This window comes from Dipodomys ordii, unplaced genomic scaffold (genome assembly GCF_000151885.1).
Source record: "Dipodomys ordii isolate 6190 unplaced genomic scaffold, Dord_2.0 Scaffold124, whole genome shotgun sequence".
NCBI lineage: Eukaryota > Metazoa > Chordata > Mammalia > Rodentia > Heteromyidae > Dipodomys > Dipodomys ordii.
The window spans coordinates 1,284,947-1,306,469 of NW_012267340.1; positions in this window are offsets into that span (position 1 = coordinate 1,284,947).

Consider the following 21,523-nt stretch of genomic DNA (forward strand, 5'->3'; position numbering starts at 1 on the left):
CCAGGGAAAAGGGGGAGAGGAAAACAGAAAGGAGGAGAAATAGAGCTGCGGGAATCAGCATGATAATCGGCCTCTTCTGCCCTTGCCAGGAAGGCCCTTGACCTTCCCTGAGTCCTGGAAATGGTTATGGGATTCACGAAGGTACCTGCTAACTTCTGGAACTTAAACAGCAGTCCGCTGGGCTAGAATAACTCTTAAGTCAGACAAAACAACCGTGAAGGCACACGCTTTGGAACCCGTCTTCATCCGGGGAAACATCTGACGGACGGGCGACAACTAGAGTAAAGAAGATCTCCGCCTCGTCCCCGGGGAGACCGAGGTGGAGTTTGTTTGTTTGTTTCCTTGTTTGTTTGTGTTTGAGAACTTTCTTCACGCCTTTAAAGCCATCGTCTGCAAAAGCTGAGTGTTGATAGGGGCTTCACAATCAGGAGTTCCACACCCACCTCCACCCAGGCGGGATGCATTAAGACCTGCTCTGGGGGTGCCGAGAATGTGTGTGTGTGTGTGTGTGTGTGTCCCTTTTGAAATGCGAGATCTAAAATAATTCCGACTCCAGCCCCTGGCTCCACGCTCTCCATTTACACGTGACGAGGAGGAGGAGCAGCGGGGTCAGCCTCCCCTGTCCCCACCTCCGACGGGGCTTTGTGCTCTCCCCGCTGGACGCTGCACCTTTCCGTAATTATAAATGTCTGCTTCCAGTCACTTCAAAGGTCCCGGGGCTCAGGGGGGGTCTTCCTTCAAAGCCTGCGCTCGGCTGAGGAACGGCGGCCACGGACGGGAGGTCCCGCTTTGAAGTTTTTCATTCCATTTATTGATTCCCCCCCCCTTAAAGATGTTCAGATTAGAAAACGCTTCGCCCCCTTTGAGAATGTGCCTATCTTCCCGAGGTGGAAGGGTTAATCCTTTGAAGATGTTTACCTTTCACCACGGCGATGTCCCGTGCACGAGGGGACATGACAACAGAGGTGGCGCACTAGTCAAGCCGGCCTGGGCCCTGCTGGGTTCCCCGGCTCCGGATCCCCTCCGCTCACTGCCTGGCCGGGTTTGGTTCTTTTATGAACGCAGAGCCCCACAGAATTTCAATGACTGTTCTGAAATGAGAGTTGGCATCCTTTGGAAAGAGCCTCAATTCCAGTTGTTTGTGTCAGTCGACTCCAAGCCGGGGTGCTTTTCAGGGTTCGGAGTGTGGACAAGGCCTCTGTGTCTCGAGGTATGCTGCCGCAGAACCCCAACAATACATCCCCACCACCAGCACCAGCAGGAAACATTAGCTCGGGGAAAAAAGAATAGCTCTATGCCGGCTCTCTGCTCCTCTGTGCATTTGTGCTTGTATCTGCGTTTCTTGGTCTCCTGGAGAGCATAGCAGCAATGCCACGGGCGTCACTACGTGACTGGCGTTTGGGGAGGTTAGCCCAGGGCTCCGTGCAGCAAGGTAGCTAGCGAGGTTTGTCTGTGGTGATGAAGGGAGCCAAGCCAAGCCAGGCGGCAGTCCCGGCAGCCCGCGCGGAGTTGCTGAGCCGAGGTCAGCGGCCTCCTTTCAGCCGCTCCCCCTCCCAGAACTTGCGTCATCCCGTGGAAAGCTTCGGTTCTTGTCTGTGATGTGGGGAGAGACGGCACTCTGGGACTCTTGAGGTCCTGACTATGGGGACAAAGATGGGAGGAGGAGAGGGTGTGAGGAGCAGGTGGGGGCGTGGAGGCCGCAGGGCCCGGCCGAAGGCGGGCTCCAGGTGAGCAAGTTAGGAATTCTCCAAGGTTCCAGCCCTCCCCCCCTTCGCCCCCGCACGTACCCCACCCCCACCCCCACCCCACCCCCGCCCCGTGCCCCCGCACAGGAACCTAACTTCCAGCTAACAATCACCAGCGGCATCGGGAGACACTCAACTGCCGCGGGCTCGGCCTCATCCAGTTGTTTGGCAGCAATGGCGCCTCATAAAAACAAAGCGCTTCTGCTTCATCTCTGCGTTCGGCACAATAGCACTGCAGTCGGAAGGCTGGGGACACATTTTCATCTTCCCAAGTGTCCCTGATTAACTTCCATTTCTCTAAAACGCTGAGCAGATTGTTTCTCTCGGTAATTTAATCATTCATTTATTTGATTCGTACACGGTGGCGAGGAAATAACAAATGGCGGGTAAACACACAAATCACGCTGGGCGTGACCGCTCCGGAGGGGCCGAGCAAACTCACCCAACCAGGAGGCCCCTGCATCCATTGGGGGCCATGGAGCCACGTGCCACAGGGCCGGGAGGGGTGGCTGAGCCGGTTCCTCGTTGGAGAAAGTGTAACCGGATGTAGCTTTGTAGAAAGCAGCCAGGAAAGCTCATGAAAATGAGTGTGACGATCCTTCCATCCAGAATGTTCTCTCTCAGCTACTGTTACACAGACACCAGGTGAGGTCAACACCGTGTACCTAAAGGGGAACACCTGCAATCCTAGCACTCGCTCATCTATCAACTAACGTATCTATCATCTATCTAGATATCTAGATATCTCTATCAATATATCATCTATATCTCTGTAGATCCATCTGTCTAGAACTATCCAGACTATCGAGCATCTATCATCTGCCTAGAACTATCTAGACTATCGATCATCTACCATCTGCCTAGATCTGTGTATAGCTATCATCTCTATCTATCTGTCTGTCTTCATCTTTGTCACCATCATCACTTTTTCTCTGAAGTAACAGACTCCAGATATTGATGAAAGTCGATGGCAGTATTAACTGCCCAATGTGAACATTAAGATACAGTTTCTCTTAAGATCACTCCAGTCTCTAAAGGCATGGCCCTCCAAACACCCAATCTTAGATTGTATTGCTAGCATAGGGAGCGGGGGTCTAGATAGATTATTTGGGGAATTAAATGTAACTTTCTCTGGCCCGTCCTCCACTGTGGCCTTTGTGGACAAGTTTTATTTTATTGTTTTCTCCTTAATGAACATTCGTAAGGGAGACCATAAGCAGACATTGCTGGCCGTTCTATTCAATTCTACATTATTTTATAGGATTATTTTATTGCAAGAAAAAAATCTGTTCTAACTGAAAAACTCAGATTTTTTATGGTCATTAATTTTTAACTGTGAGCATAAAAGCTACGGCAGTGAAATTATCCACAATAAAAAAGCTCCATTACAATTCAGAAAAAAAAAAAACAACAGAAAAAATGTTGTTGAAAGTGTATCTATAGATTTTATCTGCTAATTAGACATCTGATATTTAGTGTATCAAAGCTACACAAATGCAAACATAGCGCTAACTACAGGAAGCAGGAGAGTCTTGTTTAGTGTTGATGTTTCCTTATAAACATGCGTCGCATCTTCTAGCTCTGTCTTTTCTCTTGGGGAGAGGGAGCCACTGGTGCCACAGTCCCTTGGTTTCTCATAACAGATGGCCACCAGTGAGCTGGCTCACTGCATTAGCACATGACGTAGCGGTTAGAGCCCTGCGGTCTCCACCCGCAGCGCTCCAGGGCAGAAGTTCAGTGTGCTACAGGGCTGCTTCCACACAAGGCGCCGAGAGACAGTTCCTTCCACCTGCTCCTCTGCGGGCTGCTCACCTCATGGCTCGTTGCCCCACATCCCTTACGGTCTTCCTCTGTCTCCATCTTCTAACTGTTGCTGGGGCTCCACGGCACCGCCCGGATGTTCGGAAGAACCGCTCTCATTTCAAGGCCCATGACACCATCTGCAAAGTTCCTTCGCCCAGTTCGGCGCTGCCGTGAGGCTGTGGGCCCCGTGCCGCTGGTGGCAGGCTCTAGGATGATGGTGGCTTTTTTTTTTAAATCTTTTTTCTCCACTAAGAATTACACAGGGATCATAAAATCGTCATTTCATTGAAACCTGTACCACCAAATGAAGATAATACCAACTCCCCAGTGAAATAAAGTCACACAAAGCAGTGCATGTTGGTTACCAAGTTGGAAGTGTTTGAGCGGTATGTGAAAACGTAAGCTTGCTCAAGTCCTGGAAGTCCAAAACACTTGTTTTATCTACCTACCTATCTTTTTTCTTTTGTGCCTTATTATTATTATTTTAGAGGCTTAAGTATGCTTGTTTGTACTCTGCGCAGACTGAGGTTGAAGCCTTGGGTTGTTAGACTGGGAAGGGAATAAGGATTACAATCTTCCCTCTATGACCTTTTGTAATTTATAAGTCCAAGTGGACTGAACAATACTGAATAATTAATTCAAGCTGTGTTTGAGCCCCTGTGCTCGCATGCTTTACACCCTAATTATTATGAATTCCTTCTTTGTGCAAATCTTTGATTCCCCAATCTAAATCAGGTTAATATAGACTCATATGCTCCAATTATGGTGATATCTTTCTCTTAACCTTGGCAGAAGGAACATTAGAGTAGGTCAAAAAGTATCTTTGAGTTTCATTGAGAAATTAACCCATAAGGGAATTGTGCTCATGGCTGGAGTGTTAATTAGTTTCTCTATGAACATATTTTGTGGCTTAGTTAACATTCAGATGCTCTTTGCATTTAAATAAAAATATATGCCCTAATATGCTGAAGCCAGTCAAATGTGATTTTTATTTAATAGTTTTTTTCTTTCCTCGTGAATCACGTAATTAGCACATTGCACATTTTGACTAATTAAGAAAAAAATAAGTGTCACCACACCCCCCAGTGAGCGATGCCAGTGGTGGTATTTCCTGTCACAAAGGTAAGGGAACTAAACACTCCTAAGTAGCTTTCCTCCAGATTCTGAAAAGAGAAGGCACAACTGCCTTCCGAGGTGCTCTAGAATTTGAAGCTGAGATGAGTAACCTGCGAAGCTATGTGGCCAAAAATGCACAGAATGAAATAAAAAGAGAAAGGCAGAATGCACATGGTGTGGATTAAGAAAAACTCGGGAACGGTTTGGTTAGTCTAGTCTCCATACCTTTTCCCACTGAACATTGATGTGTAAATATAATTATCAAGACAGCATCCTGCCTGGATATCTTCCTCGGGATTACGTGTGGCGATCTGAGCTGGCATTAGAGGATAATTGGAAAGGCCTTGTAATGTAATGAAAAGATGGGATTTCTCTCTCTGTGCCATAGTGTGGTGAGTAGGTGTTACCGCTTCCACCTCTAACTGAAAGAAGGAGAAGGAGCGTTCTTCCGGAATGAAGAAAATGAGCTTTTGAACAAGCATCAAGAGTTTCCCAGAATGTTCTTCTTCTTTGAGCTTTTGTACAAACTTCTTATAGAATTGTCTTCTCAAAAACCAAGTGGTTTCGATTCTTGAATCGTGTCCCCCAGAATAAGAATCAGATGAGAAATACTCAGCTAACCTCCTAGAAAAATCTCATGAGATCTAAGCATGAAATACATAGTGGTCAGACTTAAATTCTATTTTATTTCTGTGTGCATTTTTCACGTAGGAAAACCCCAGTGAAATTTGTTAATTTTCCACAGACACAGATAACTAGCTTTAAATCGCTCTGCCACTGGCTCTAGCAATAAAGATAAAAATCACTCTATCTTAATTTCAGTGATAGCCGAACTTCTTCCCCTTTCACAACGATACCAAGAGTATGGAATCGAAGTGCAAAGATTCAAAGCAACAGGTGATTGAACCTACTGGTGCCTTTTTCTAAACTAAAGCTGGTTATAATACGATGAACTCACAAGTAAGCCAGAACACTTGAGACCTCTCTGTAGAAGAAGGTTGCTTTGGTTATTGATTTAATCTTAATAGTTATTGTTGGATTGTTTAAATATTTTTGTCTCTATGGCTTGTGTTCAGTGGGTTGCATGCGTCTTGGAGTTGACTCATTTTCTTTCTGCTGTGTTGGAGTGTGGGCTCTGGTGTTTTCTAGTCTGTATTTCCACTCTCTGTCCTCCGACGTCGGTGGTGTTGGAGTGCGGACTCTGGTGTTTTCTACCTCTGCGGGCTTCCCTCTCTGCAAGCTGCCCGCGTGTTAGTTCTGCACTTTGCTGCTTTCCTCAAAGGCGCACCTCACGCACCTCACAGCTGGGGTTGGGAGAGCGGCTGCATCGCTTTCCCCTGTGGATCTTCTGCGGGCGCCGTGTGTGGGGCGCGGGCACCGTGTCTGGGGTACGTCTGGTTGGACCCCGTCTTCCTCGTTGGCATGCTTGCCTTTGTCAAGCTTCTCAAGAGGTCTTTCCTTCTGTCCAGGATCCGAATCTACTGCAAATCGTGCGGTTGGTGCCGCTGAGCCTCTCCGCATACAAACCCCAAGCTCGTTGCTTCATGCTGTCTGCTAGCCCAGAATTAGGATAGAAAAACCGTTCCTGAAAAGTTCCAGAAAGAAAACATTTTAGGGGGAAAAATGGTTTCTGTCACTCCTGTCCTGTGGGAATGACAGACACATCACTGATGGACAGGACACGAGTCGGGAGGGGGTCACTGAGCCCCCCCAAAAAAAGAGAACAAGAGAACAGGAGAGCATGACTTGGCTGGGACGCGGTTTGTCGCCTGGTTAAATGACACCCGCCGGGCCTGGGACATTCAGGAGGCGAGCTCCCGTGCACCGCAGAAGGCTGGACTGCTGGACCGCACCAGGTGTTGGGGTGCTGTCCCCTGGACAGATGTGTGCCCGGTGTGTGTTCTGCTCCCCCCTCCCCCCAGCCAGGGTGTGTTCACACACTCGTTCAGGTGTGTGCCCAGTGTGTGTTCTGCCCCCCTCCCCCCAGCCAGGGTGTGTTCACACACTCGTTCAGGTGTGTGCCCGGTGTGTGTTCTGCTCCCCCCAGCCAGGGTGTGTTCACACACTCGTTCAGGTGTGTGCCCCGTGTGTGTTCTGCCCCCCTCCCCCCAGCCAGGGTATGTTCACACACTCGTTCAGGTGTGTGCCCGGTGTGTGTTCTGCCCCCCTCCCCCCAGCCAGGGTGTGTTCACACACTCGTTCAGGTGTGTGCCCCGTGTGTGGTCTGCCCCCTCCCCCCAGCCAGGGTGTGTTCACACACTCGTTCAGGTGTGTGCCCCGTGTGTGGTCTGCCCCCCTCCCCCCAGCCAGGGTGTGTTCACACACTCGTTCAGGTGTGTGCCCCGTGTGTGGTCTGCCGCTTCCCTCTTTGGCCCGTGGCCGTGTCCTCTCTTTCCTATCACTGCGACCTCCAGCGGAGGACTGTGCCCCGCTCTGCGCGATCATCGCTGCGGTCAGCAGGGGAAGCTGCCCCCGGCCCCGGCCAGGCCTAACGCCCTCAACCCTTACCCCCATGGTTCCCCCGGGGGGCACAGGGGGCGGGGGGGGGGCACGTTGGTCAGTCTGCGGTGCCAAGTTTAGAGAGATTTAAGCTGATGGCATTAATCTTTTTCAAGCTGCATCTGCTAAGGAGGTGAGGAGAGGAGGCTCACGGTCAAGCGAGCGCCCCCGGTTTTGTGCAGATGTGGAGGCGGCGCCATGGTTGAACAAGCAAAAACGCAGCAAGGCCTTGGCCGGGCGTGAGAATCAGCCAGGCTGGCCGAAAGGTGGGGGCACCGATGGGGGGGGTCAGTTCCCAATCCCATCCTTGCTTTTGTAAGAGAAGAGTTTACTGCCGGTGTCTTCCGAAGCAGGCTGTGTTCTCCGGTGGAGATAAGAGATGTTAAAGCACAGACTTACCACACTTGCCCAGGGTGGTAAGAGTGAAAATCACACTAATTATGCTTTTCGGACCTGTGCATTTAAGTCAGATAGCTTTCCTAGGGACCGCAAACTAACAGGAAGAAAGAAGAGCATAGTCTCACAGTATACGACTCTCCGGTCACTGATACGTATTCCACGGACCCTGTTACTCTCTATTTTGTGGATTCTTTCTCAAGGTCCTGAGGTTGGAACTCAGCCATGCCCCTGGTGCTTTTATTATTATTTTTCAGATGGGGTTTCATAGTTTTTGTGTTTTGTTCTTTGTTTTTGGGGGAGGTGATGGTGATGGCGATGAAGATGATGATAATGATTGCTTCGGGCCTGGACCAGCACGATCTTCCTAAGACTCTGAAGTACATGCATTCCTCCCATGGCTTGCCGGATGCTCAAACATGTATTCTTTGCATTTGTCCTTCTTTCTCATCCGTGACCTGGTGGAGAGGTCACCCCTCCCCCTTTCCATCAAAAGTTTGCAGATAGAAGAACTCTGGTAATTATTGTTCCAAACCTTCGTCAGAGGACTGGGTACAGCTGGGAGCATGTTCACCTCTGGCTGCCGTTTCTCAGAGTCAGCACCCTGAGCATGTGGGCTCAATTTGGGACACAGGAAGGAGAGACAGTCGGGCGTTTTACATAAAAAGAACCCTGGTGGTGAGCAAGGCAGACAGGGTTTTGTTATTGATCCTCACTGTTCATCACACGGTGCTGAAGGGTCACTAAACCAAAATGTTCCGGTCACACACAGTCAACACATGCAAACCCATCCTGCCCGTCTTGGTTAGTTCCTGACGGCCGCTTGTGTATTTCGCGATTTTGTGGCATTTCACAACACCTACGATTCACTGCAGACTAAATATGTAGACAAAAATAGAAAACCCAAATGAACGGGCCAGCTTTCATAGAGGCCCGTTTCCAAACTTTTGAATCTACCATTACTAAGTCCCCCGTTCCACGGGGCAGCGCTGAAAGTTAATAATGTAATAACAGAGGGAAATTAATTAAATGTCTGTATCTCCGTGCACATTTATTTTTTCTCGGGCATTACGAACTAAAAGAGTGCGGATTGCGCAGTTTGTAAATGACAGCAATGCCACGAAATTGCAACGCAGCCTTGATAATTATCTTCTTCATTATTTTTTAATATATATCAAGATAAATATAGCATTTCTTTCCACTTTTAATGGTGTGCGTTATAATAGGAAAGTTGAGGAGATGAGCGTCTTTGCGTTAAAGGCAATGACAAAGGACAGGGTGCGACATTAACGATGCACAAGCCTGGTTGCTGTAATTGACACAGACTTTTATAATCATTCTCTGTACAGGCACAGCTAAAATAAGATGCGCTCTCTTTACAAGGCTGTAACGGCTGACGGTAGCGATCATTAGGAACAGAAGCAGGATGCAACTGGGGTGGACAAACGGCCTGCTTCTCATCTCAGAAATGGAAACCCATATTTGACTGTTATCAAGTGGCCGCTGTGTAGACAAATTCACATCTTAACCATTGTTGGAAATACACCTCACAGCCAGGACTCTTCTGGAAGCCTGCAGCTTCTCCACCCCTCCATTCATTACTTCCACAGACTTCCAATACCCCCCCCCCATGTTAATTTAAGTTAAATTTAGCATATGGCATGGATTTCTTCTTACTGTTAATGGCCGCTACGTTTGCTGCATGAATTTCTGCCTGCCTTCTCTTTCTCTTAATAAACATAAACGATAAGCAGGTGGGGCAGAGCGACTGAGGCTCTGTCTGTGGGGTGGGGGGCTGACGTCTCCCCTCGCCTCCCTTGTTTCTTCAGCGCTAAGAATTCAGCCCAGTACTCGCACCCATCAGGCACCATTGTGTCGCTGTTCAGAGCTAGACTGGATTATTTAGTGAGTCCCTGTTCCCTCCCCTCTCCTCCCGAGAAACACTTACTAAAATAAGTAAGTGAATAACATAATAAAAATATATTATTTTAACAAGGAAAAGAGCAGGACAAGAAGAAAACGAGGAAAAGGCAAGAGAGTAAAACCAGGAACTCTTGTGATTTGCCTGCTCTGAATCTGTGCCTGTGTTCACTAGTTCATATTTTTATAAATCCCAAACTTCACAGCACGGCTTCTCGGTGGGAACCGGCGCGTCAGGGGGACCAGCACGTGAAGGGGCCCTGCGGCCTCCGTGCGAGGCCTGCCCGGAGGTTTAGCTGGGCGGCGGATGCTGTGGACGGGCTTGGAGAGGTGCGGTGGGGCGGGGGCCGGGGGGCGTCCGCCTGCTGCGCTCTGGCTCCTCACCCCACACCCATGGCCCCAGCAATGGGGAGAACAGCGGCAGATCCCCGACTCCCACTTACCTTCTGCGTGACGTCAGTCCCGGTAGATTCCCGGTTGGATATCCACTGTAAACCCCACAGGTGGAAAGGCAGGTAGAAATGACCTGACCTTAACTAGAGACACAAGGAAGTAGACGCTGAAAGGCATTGTGGTGGACCGGGACACACGTAATGTGGGTATGCATGTGTGTGCGCGTGTGTGTGTGCGTGTGCTGGTCCTGGGGCCTGAACACAGGGCCTGGGCACTGTCCCTGAGCTCTTTTGCTCAAAGTTGGCCCTCCACCACTTCTGGCTTTTTTGGTGGTTCGTTGTAGTTAAGACTATCACAGACTGTTCAGCCCAGGCCAACTATGAACCATAATCCTCCTATCTCAGCCTCCTGAGTAGCTAGGATTATTGGCGTGAGACAGATCGGAACGTGTAACTAGATGAACAGGGCTCAAGTGACTGGCAGAGAGGCCGCATCACCTCCCAAAGATGCCATTTCCTTCGTCAGCAGCCCAGGAAACCACTTCCACAGAGGCCGCACAGAGGCCTTTACAGAGAGAGAGAAAAAAATGGAGTGTGGAAGAGCCACAGACATGTAATTCTTCATTGTGAACGCCTCGTTTGACTGCATCTTCGTTCTGGCGCACGTTTATCTCCTGTCCCCGGCTCCTTCAAGGCACATGAGTTAATTTGAGTCCTGGCAACTGAGTTGCGCGGTCTACACAAAGGCTCCCGTTCCTTCAGCCTGCCGGTGCCGCGTGGGGGCTGCGAGGCCGGGGTTCGGTGGCTCGGCCTTATGCTGCTGGCTTATAGAAACGACCCTGGCCCTCCACCCGGCCCCGCGTGCTGCGAGGTCGTTTCAATCTGAACAAGGCGTCCGCCACCAGTTCAGGGATTTGGAGTTTTTATTTCAGCTCCCTGCGTGATTGACACCAAACATCGCACCAGACATTTCATCCCATATCACAGAGAGACAGAAGACAATGGGGGCGGAGGGGAGGAGAGAGAGAGAGAGAGAGAGAGAGAGAGAGAGAGAGAAACTGTGTGTGAAAGAGAGAGAGAAACTGTGTGTGTGTGAGAGAGAGAGGGAGAGGACCAACCTTCCCTGAACAGTGTCATTCTGTATTGAAATTGTGCCAATTTATTAACACAGCCAGCATCGGGCTCCCTAATTAAGCCACCAATAATGATACTGCTCACTTTGAATTAAGCACCCCTCTCTCCCTCTTTCTGCTCAGGTTTGCAGTATTTTTTGGTGAGCTTGGCAGCCATATTGCTGCTGTGAGCGTAAACAGCCAGAGGCTGGTAAGGCTTCCTAAGAAGCAGCGATGGGCAACTGCTTCCCGCAAGCCGAGGTCCTGCGGTAGCTCCTCCTCCCCAGAGCTGTAATGCTTCAATTGAGAATAATCCAACATTTCCAACGTGTGACATGGTATTCTCTCCCTAACACTGGGAATGGCACATTGCTCCGGCCTGCTACGAGCTTGTTTCCATACACTCCTGCGCTCGCTCGCTCTCTCTCTCCACCCCCCCCCATTGCTGCCATGATTTGTGTCAGATCAAACTGGATTGTGACTTAAGGGCATTCAACTAAATTCTTTTTTTCTGTCCCTTGTTGCCTTGTGCTTGGTCAGTCACAAGCCATCTCTAAACTCTTCCAAGAATGAGAGAAACAGAAGGAGGAGGAAGAAGAGGAGGAGGGGGAGGAGGAGGGGGGGAGGAGGAGGAAGAGGAGGAGGAGGAGGAGGGGGAGGAGTTTTGTCATGTTTTCTTGCAGACTTACTTTGGTGCAATCTGTGTACCGTTTAATGACCAGGCTCTTAGCCTGATTGGACATGTCGTATTCCAAATATTGTGCCAAAAATTCAGCACAAGATGCAAAATATGTGTCTTTCCATATTAAATCCGACTTGACCCATGACTGTTTCCAACCTACTCAACTGGCGCTTGCATCCTTAAGTCAGATGTGCTGATGGGGTCTGTGTCGGGATGCCTTTCCGCTGTAGCCATTCGTTTTGAGCCAGAGAAGGCTGAATTGTTTTGAAAATACCATCACCATAACTTCACTACCCAGCAGGAGGTTTCAAGGGTGCTATCGTATTTTTTTTTCCTTCTGTACATTCAGAACTGAGGAGCTGAAGTAGTACAAACACCCTCTCACAGACGTGAAAAGGGAAGGCTATCAGAGCTCTTTGAACAAACAGGTTCCCAGCAAAAGTGTGTGTTTTCTCAAGGGGTCTGACTCCTGATGGAAAAGCCATTGTCTTCCTGCTGGCAAAGACGGGGCCGAGCAGTTGTGCAATAATGCCATTGCCACATGTGTTTTCTGGTGTCTCCCAGAAAACTTAGAGACAGAAAGGAAACAAAGCTTCTCTCTCCATCCCCGGCTGCCAGAGAGCAATGGGATAATTCACTTATTCTGCTCTTCATGGAGTTGTGGGAAACGATGTGTGCTCAGCATCCAATAGCCTAATTCTGCCCGGAGGTTCACGTGTAACAAGTGAGTCTGAGCCGATCCTCTGGTGAGGATGCCTGTGCTTACCCGAGCAAAGTGCATTCGTATGCCTTGCCTCACCTCAGTACAGATGAATCAAGGTTCGTTCTCACGGAGAGACTGATCCGTTCTTAGCCAATCTTCCTGCGCCAAAAGTTTGAAAAGATGCAAACTCTCTAAAGAAGAACGCTTACTACAGTCAAAAACTTTCCAGGTTACCTTCTCCTCTTCCGAGCGGCCTGTTCTCTCTCTCTTAACTGTCATGAACGAATGTCGGAGCATCAGCACCAGGAGGTGGACCAACCCAGCTCCCTGCTAACCCTGGGTACTACCCCCCCTAATTTTTGTTTTTAGATGAGTGTTCAATGCTGGTGACCTCCAAGGACTGAGTCCTCCATATGAATTTGAACCTTTTCTCCGGGCCTGCTCAAGGACATTTCTATGACCTCTGCACAATCGTTTTCTTTCAATGCATCATGTCTGAACATATTCCTTTAAAAACAAACAGTGCACCTTGCCCAGGGCCTGTGACTCTCTCTGGTTACCCGCTAGCATTTATATCAAACACACCTTGAAGAAAATCATGCCTGACGCTGACATCTCTGCTCCTCATTTCATCCTTCTCTCCTCTCCCATCCTTACCAGACTTGCACGTTTCAAATCCAGTAGCTGCTCCTCTCGCCTTCCCCTGGAGTGCTGAGCATGGCTGGAGCTGCTTTGGTCTCTTGGTTTCGGGAGACTTCTTCCAGCTACTTCTTGTCCTTGTGATACTGGGTCTTCTCACCCTGGCTTCTGCAAGAAGAGACTTTTTCCTCCCTGTACTTCTCTCACACAATTACATTTTCACACCTTTTATTCTCTAATCACTTCTTTCCCCTCCATTATAGATATGTGCCTTTTCTTCCATCTTTAGGATATAAAGCTATGATATTAAGAAACTCAGGTTTCACTGCTATTTTCTCAAAATTCTAGAAGAGTGGCTGGCATAGGTTGAGTGCTCAACAGGTATTTGTTCAGTGAGTAGATGGATGAATGGATGGATGGATAGGTGAATAGATCGATGAATGATGAATGGATGAGTGATGAATGAATGATGAATGATGAATGGATGGAGGAATAAATGGATGGATGAATATTGAATGGATAGATGGATGAGTGGATGGGTGGTTGGATAGTGAAAGGATGGATGAATGAATGGGTGATGATTGATGGATAGACGGATGGATGAACAAGTGTATAGGCAGAAGTAAAAAAATCTGACATGCAAGGAATGAAAACCATAGGAGTAGAAGTGATCACTACTGTATGCTTTGTACACTGAACTAATGACTTCCTGTCAGGATGCAGGCTGAAATCCACCTCATCAGATGTGAAAAGAATTGTGTGTGTAGATTTCATTGAGTATTACAGACCCACATTATCTTCAGTTTGAATAAGAATGCATTAATCTTATAAAACTCTTAAGAAAAGCTCTTTTTTGGTATGCTGAATAACATTATGTAGCATTCATTGATATATTTTGAAGAAAATATAACTGTACATTGCTAAATCCCTAATTTAGTAAGAAGTAAGCCTGGAGCATATATTTGACACTTCCTTTAGTGTTGTAATAATTGCTTTTATTCTCTTTAGGTTAGTAGCAAAGTTAAATATTTTTTCACTGCTTGTTATACTTTTTGTTACTTTTAAATACTTTTTTCCCCTTTGAGTCAGGTTATAAGTTGATTTTTTTGTGACTAACTCTTGGAGGTTATTGCTCATTAAATCTCAGTTGATTCGGGGGATTTCAGTGTACTACCCAAATATAAAACATAAGATCTATCAGCACTGTTTTGTCTCTTCTTTTTTAACCATACATGTATGTATGTATTTGTGCCCATTAAGTAGAGTGCTCCTAAGTGGTGAAAATACCATTCATTATAAACTGTGTTTTCTATTGTGTTAAAATAGTCAGATTGTTATTTTGAATAGGACTGAAAATAAATGAATATTAAATCTTAACAGCTCCATCTATGAACAGGACCACATAACTTTCTCCCTCAGGTCAAACCATCCCTGAGTTGCTTGAGACCTTTCTGATTCTATTATAGTGCTCAATTTGATTTGCTAATGGTTGTTTACAGAAGGGTTTTATACTCTGATGCATAGAAGCAGCTGATTTGTGTTCTTTGTTCTTGTGAATTATCTTGTTTAGTGTAAAGACCAGAACATTTAGGATTGGTACAACTACCCTTATAGTATACATGCCTGTTTCTGGACCTTGGGGTCTTTATAATCTAATTTGTTTTTAGACAAATCATTAGGAATACAATGGGAAGAAGTTAAAATTAGGAAACAGCATACTTGGTTGCTCCTCCAAGTTCTGCTACAATCTGTGTGACTTTCAGCTCCATGGGACTCCGATATTTTTTTTGGAAAGTAGAAATCAATGCCACCAGAGACTGCAGATCACTTGACAATTTCTTCATTGTGTGTGTGTGTGTTTGTTTGTTAATTTCAAATTTTACCAAACTGTACTGTGAAGTGAAAACACACCGTAGGCTGCTAAGGAATACATACCTCATGGCACAGAGACACCGTGCTGTGGTGGACATCAGTGAAATTCCCCTCAGTCCAGGTGGCAAGAGACGGCAAACGTTTCCTCAGGTTTACCGCGCCGTGGGAAAACCCACGTCAGCCCCGCGCCCTGCCGCCGACCTTACTTCTGTACTCTTTCTTCTTTGGCAACGCCTGAAGTTCACCCGTTAAGTGTGGTCGGTGGGTGGGGAAGGAAAGAAGATGTTTTATGGCCCTCGTTGGGCTCTTGTACATTTGTATCTACAGAATGCAGGGTCCTTAATTCACATTTTACCCATCACTTGCGTTGGCTCCACAGATGTAGCCCACAGCTGTTCTCTGCTCTGGAGGGGAAGGCTTTTCCCTTGGAGGCAGTCATGGAAGGCTTCTGTGATGGTGATTTTGTTCTGTGTACTTGTTTATTTTTAATTTTCATGTGAGGATTTGTTCAAGCTGCTCCCTGCATCATAGAGGGGAGCTCTGTGGCCAATCTCTAGGTTCTTGTTCATTCTTTAAATCCCCATTTAAGTATATATACGTGCATGTGTGTATTTATTTATTCTAGAGGCCAAAGTACCATAATTGCCCAGGAGTAGCAGCTCATACCCTCTGTTTCCATGACTGAGTTGGTTTGCTGAGCTAAGGTAAAAACTGTCACAATCCATTCAGGGTTCCAGAAAGAGGGAAACGAACATCAAACAAATGGCTAGTTTAGGCAAAATTACCAATTTGAGAATAGCTTAATGCATGGGCGGGGGAGGGGGGAGGTGTAAGGAAGCCAGGGACTCAAATGGCTGCCTGCATTGTTCACATCGATGAGGCTTAACAACGCACTGGTTTGCTTTGTGTAGTAGGGATGGCCACAGAATTCAAGAGTGAGCTTGAGGATCAGACATGTGTGTCTGTGTGTGTGTCTGTGTGTGTGTGTGGTATGTATACATACATACATACATACATATAGATACGCATATATATACACACACATTTGCTCTAGGCCGCTAAAGAACAAATACATCTATACATGGATATTATATAGCTATAGATGTAAATACCTATATCTGTATATAGGAATACACATAGATACATATTTGCCCCTGTTTCTCTAGAAACTTCTGAATATTTATACTTGTGTCAGAGAGCTCTTTCCTTCAAGCGTCATTTGCATCTAACACTGAGCATCGCTGCAGTTCAGATCGCAGAACATGCAGGGTATTTCTCTGGTTCCGTAGGTTGTGAGCTGATGAACGTGTCACACACAGCAGCTCAGGGCCTCTGACGCTCCTGCAGATCCGGAGACCAGCATCCTGGTGAACATTCGCTGCTGTCTACCCGGAGCCTCACCCTGTCGGATGGGGCGGGGCCTGAACGGGAGGATCACGCGCTGATCTTCGTTGATTGTTTTGTCTGATAGCTTAAAAATTTGACTGAGGCCAATGCTTAGCTGAGGAATAGACTGCAGTGTCTCTCTGTGCCAGTTAATATATCAGTGGAGATCTTTACAGTGGAAAGCCATAGGTAAAAGCATTTAAAACATATAACAACCACCTTCCTAGAATTGCATTTTAAGGATGGCTATTTTTCAACTTTTGGGGGAACAACTAGAAAACCGTTCACTGGGGAAATTCAGATCCACTACGCAGAGAGCTGGAAGTGGCGTGCATGTTTAGTTACGTGGCAAGAAAGGACTGGAAAGGTCCTGTCAGAGACTGCAGCTATAATGTCGTCATTGCCCACAATAAGCAAGTGTGCATAAATGAGGGTAGGCATTCTCGATATACACTGTGGATTCAATCGTTCATCAAGGTGACCGACGGTTTTGGTCTGGTCCGTTGAGATGGCGCCAGGTAGAACTGTGTCTCTGGGCCGAGAGTGGGCACCCATGCAACTTATTTATGGCTTATTCGGGAGCGTTGACATCTAACTTTGGAGCGTGGGACCTGGATCTTGCGCAGCCCAATTTATAAAGTTTTCTTTGATTTAAATATCATCTGCCGCCTTGTAACACACGGAGGGAGCTATGCCCCTGTCTCATCCTGAGCAGACCCTGTGCTCATTTCCTTTGGTTCAGCTTCCTCATCTCACATGATCTGGTGATGAAGACCGGTGGGTCTTGATGGGCAGAACTCTCATAATTCATTTGGGGATCTCGATTCCCCAGGTTAGGCAATGGCCTCTTATAAACCAACCTCCCTTGGTGTGATTATTGTATGTGACGTGCTGAAATGAATGCTGCTAACCAGGCACCAAGAAGGGCGGCACAAGCCCACCTCGGCAGCTGCTCCTCCACCGGCTCTCTCCGAGGTGACCCGGGGCCGGTATGAGAGGAGGCATTGGTGCTACAGCCCATAGGCTGACAACGATCGTCAGTCTCAAGTGGAGGTCCAGTTTTCAGAGAAGAGATTTTGGTCTCCATAAGATTATGCAGACGGCTGATTCCTGCATATCTACCTCGTCAACCACAACACCCTTGGTGGCTTCTTCTTGGGATAGACCAAGTTTGGTTGCAAAGACACATTGCAGTGACATTTTTTTTATCCCCTTCCCTCGTTTATCTGCGACCATGTTTTCTTGCATCATATTTTACAGTGGACCCACAACGATCAACACTTTATACCTTGCTCTTAGAACAACCCCAAATTTCTGTCAGATGTTCTTTTCAGTTAAACAACCGACTCTGCTGAATGCTTTGAAAAATAATAAACCACCAACTCCTTTATGCATTACGTTTATGAATATCTATCGCATGATTTATAAATAATACGTATATTACGAGAAAATTGCCGTTCCAGACATGGAAAAGAAGCATCAGCAATCCAGTCCGTGTTAGCTAATATCAAAATGAAAAACCTGAGACAATACTATTGATTCCACAGGGCTGTATTTTAACATAGTGGAATTTATGTTGGCTTTTGGTCATCTTCGCTCAGAGGTTCATTAAAAGTTGCAGACAGTGAGTGTTTCATGTTATTCTTTTCTTCTTCTTTTTCCTTTAATGGCAAACCCCTCCTCTGCCAACAACAACAACAAAAATGTGTATCTTGGATACCAGCTCCTTTTAATGAAGCTTTTGAGTCTTACAAAATATGATTAATCTGATTAGCGATTCCGCCTCCTTTTATGCTTACATTATATAACACAAAGAGCCCCCTACAGGTTAAAGTTTAAATGTGGATTACCAGATAAAGCTAGTCTTGACGAGGTTTCTATGGTGCAGGGAAAAATTGGATTTGCTTTTCACCTCATCTCGGGCTCTGTCATCCTGGTTTTTGCCCCGTTCCCTTGTTCACAGCAAGGATATTAATTTTGCAGTAAAAATCTTTAAGCAATTATGCAGATAGCTCTGGAAAAAGCAACATACACACACAATACGGGAAGCTTCACTGAAGAAGGGACCCCAGATATTCATTAAAAACAGATGGCTACATTGCCAACAGCATCTCTTTGGACGTCTGGGCTAAGCTGGAATTAATCTGCCACAATGTGAAAAGAAGATGAAGCTGTTGGGTATAAAACTATACCAATCGCTTCTGCTTTTTGCTTACAAAGGAATGCAGTGATGATTTATGGCTGCCTTTTTGGGAAATGTCCAAGAAAAGCATCCTTCACACAGAAGGGCAGTAACACTGTAATAGTCCTTGCTAAAAACCACACACTGATGTTCTTGTTCAGGACGTTAGTGAGATAGGGGCAGTCATATTATTTAAAAGATATATATTATTATTATTCAAGAATCCACTACAAAAGTAGAGAAAATGCATTATCTAAAGCCCTTCCCATCAAAAGCCTTTTGACTCTAAATAATTTTATTTTCCAGTCTATTCAACATGGAAATATTTTCACTAGTCATCTTCCAAGTCGCATACACATAAAACATATGCACACTCATGTGTACACACTATGTATGATATAGATCACATATATCATTTTTGTGATAATTTTTCATCTATTTAATAAAAGTTCATTTTTCTGGTCATTTTTATTTGATTTTTATTTATGTTTATTGGCAAAGTCCAGACCATCTCTCTGCTTAACAGTCTACTTGGAGATGTCCCCAATAAACACTTTTTAATATTTAATATTTAAAGGCGCTTTTCTGGATCTGTGTGTGTGTGTTTGATGGTGAAGTCTTTGTGTGTGTGTTGTGTGTTTGATGGTGAAGTCTTAGTTTTGTGTGTGTGTGTGTGTGCGTTTGATGGTGAAGTCTCTTTGTGTGTGTGTGTGTGTGTGTGTGTTTGATGGTGAAGTCTTGGTTTGTGTGTGTGTGTGTGTGTGTTTGATGGTGAAGTCTTGGTTTTTGTGTATGTGTGTGTGTTTGATGGTGAAGTCTCTTTGTGTGTGTGTGTGTGTGTTTGATGGTGAAGTCTTGGTTTGTGTGTGTGTGTGTGTGTTTGATGGTGAAGTCTCTTTGTGTGTGTGTGTGTGTGTGTGTTTGATGGTGAAGTCTTGGTTTGTGTGTGTGTGTGTGTGTGTGTTTGATGGTGAAGTCTTGGTTTGTGTGTGTGTGTGTGTGTGTGTTTGATGGTGAAGTCTTGGTTTTTATGTGTGTGTGTGTGTTTGATGGTGAAGTCTTGGTTTTTATGTGTGTGTGTGTGTTTGATGGTGAAGTCTTGGTTTTTTTGTGTGTGTGTGTGTTTGATGGTGAAGTCTCTTTGTGTGTGTGTGTGTGTGTGTGTTTGATGGTGAAGTCTCTTTGTGTGTGCGTGTGCTGGTCCTGGGGCTTCAACTCATAACCTAGGTACTCTCTCTCTTTCTCTGGCTTGAGCCAGATCACCACTCACAGCTTTTTCTGAGTAGTTTATTGGAGATAAGAATCTCCTGGGGTTAGCTTCAAACCTCAGATCTCAGCCTACTGGTTAGCAAGGATTACAGGCATGAGTTTATTGGTTACTTTTATTTAGTTTTGCGTTTGGGTGGGGGTTTTTTTGAGACAGTCTTGCTATGATCCCCATGTTGGTCTGGGATATTTTGTATATTCTTGGCTGGATTTGAATTCATCCTCCTCCTGCCTTTGCTTCCTGAGTATTGGGATTACAGGTGTGCAACACAATGCCAGGCTCCTATGATTTATTTTGGAATCTACTTTTTATTCTTCTAGCATTCTGTGGGATGAATATCGTCTTATAGAATCTAGTATTCTTCCCCAACCATATTACATCGAATCTGTAGTACTTCATTGTTCAGATAATCAAAAGTTCATCTTACTAATCCTCTCCTGATGACGAATAGTTTAATCATTTGCGTTAATATTTTTTTAATCTTATACAACCAACATTTCTGAAAGACATGTCACCCCTGAATTACTCTCCCCAGCAGCCTCCTTTCTTACAAGTGAGTAAAAATGGCTTGGGTGGAAAAAAAAACATTCACGAAGAGAAAATTTAACAAGCCCTTTGATGAGTCCAATGTGTTGTTTACAAACGCATTAACCATCTGAATAAAGAAGACTGCGCGCTGAATGAAGGCTCTGGGGTTCTGTGAGGTCTCTGCTCTCGGGTCTGCCCTCTGGCTTGCCTTCTGGGTCTTCAACATTCACACCTTTGCAGGTGTCCTTTCTCCCCCTAACACACCAGCTGCCCGGGGGCCCTCCTGTCATGCTTCCTCCCGGTGGCCGTGGGAGGGTCTTCTTTCTGTGGTTCCACGCACCCACAGTTTCCCTTTCCACTGTCCGGTGAAGTGCCTGGCCTTCTGAGCATTCTGCACATGTCCTGGAAAATGAGCAATGACCAGAGGAATTCTTGGTAAGAAGGTAAAGACACACAAAGCAGTGGTCTGTCCCCAAGTCCTGGCCGGGGTGCCTGGCTTTCTCCCAGCTGTCTTGTGGAGAAGGAAGATACCAGGGCCCTGGGCTTTGGCTCCCTCTCTTCTCTTCTCTGAGGATCTGAAGAAGAAAGCCGGACAGGGCCCTGCCTGCTGTGTCCAGGCCAGAGGCCACGGGTGAGGCTGGGAATCAGAGGAGAGAGGCAGGATGTGGGGAGAGGGTGAACCCCCCCCCCTCCGTCCACTACGAAGTCCTCTCTCCAGACAAAACGGGGCGGGACTGCCATCTTACGGCAAAGTAAGTTCTAGACACAGAGGAGCCTAACTCAGTGTGAAGGCTTGCCTGTGGCCATGCGTTTGAGTGTCAGGGGGAGGCCCACGCCGTTTGGGGGTCCCTAGGAGCTGCTAATCCAACCCGATACCATGTCACCACGGAACATTTGGCTGGAAGGTCTGTTGTTAATAAAGTGTCATCACTGTGGTCGGTGGCCGCGGTGTGACGAGGCGGGCTGTCCCTCCGTGCCTCAGTAGACCTTGGTCACCTCCCACCCCAGCCCTCTTCTCCCGCCCTCCCCCCCCCATCCAGCCAAGAGGGAAATGGAGGAACATTGCGCTCTCACACTTGCAGGAAATTATCTAGAACTTTCTCGGAGTACCTAAAGCTGGGATCCTCCACAGACACGCGAACAGCAAGAATGGAATGAGGGAGGGCCTGGGCCATGGGACATCCAGCTGACGGATTCCTCTCATCTCAGTCCTTGAACAAAACAGAAAGACTAGACGCCGCTTGGGGAAGCTCTCCACATTTACACAGGGAATCCACTTAC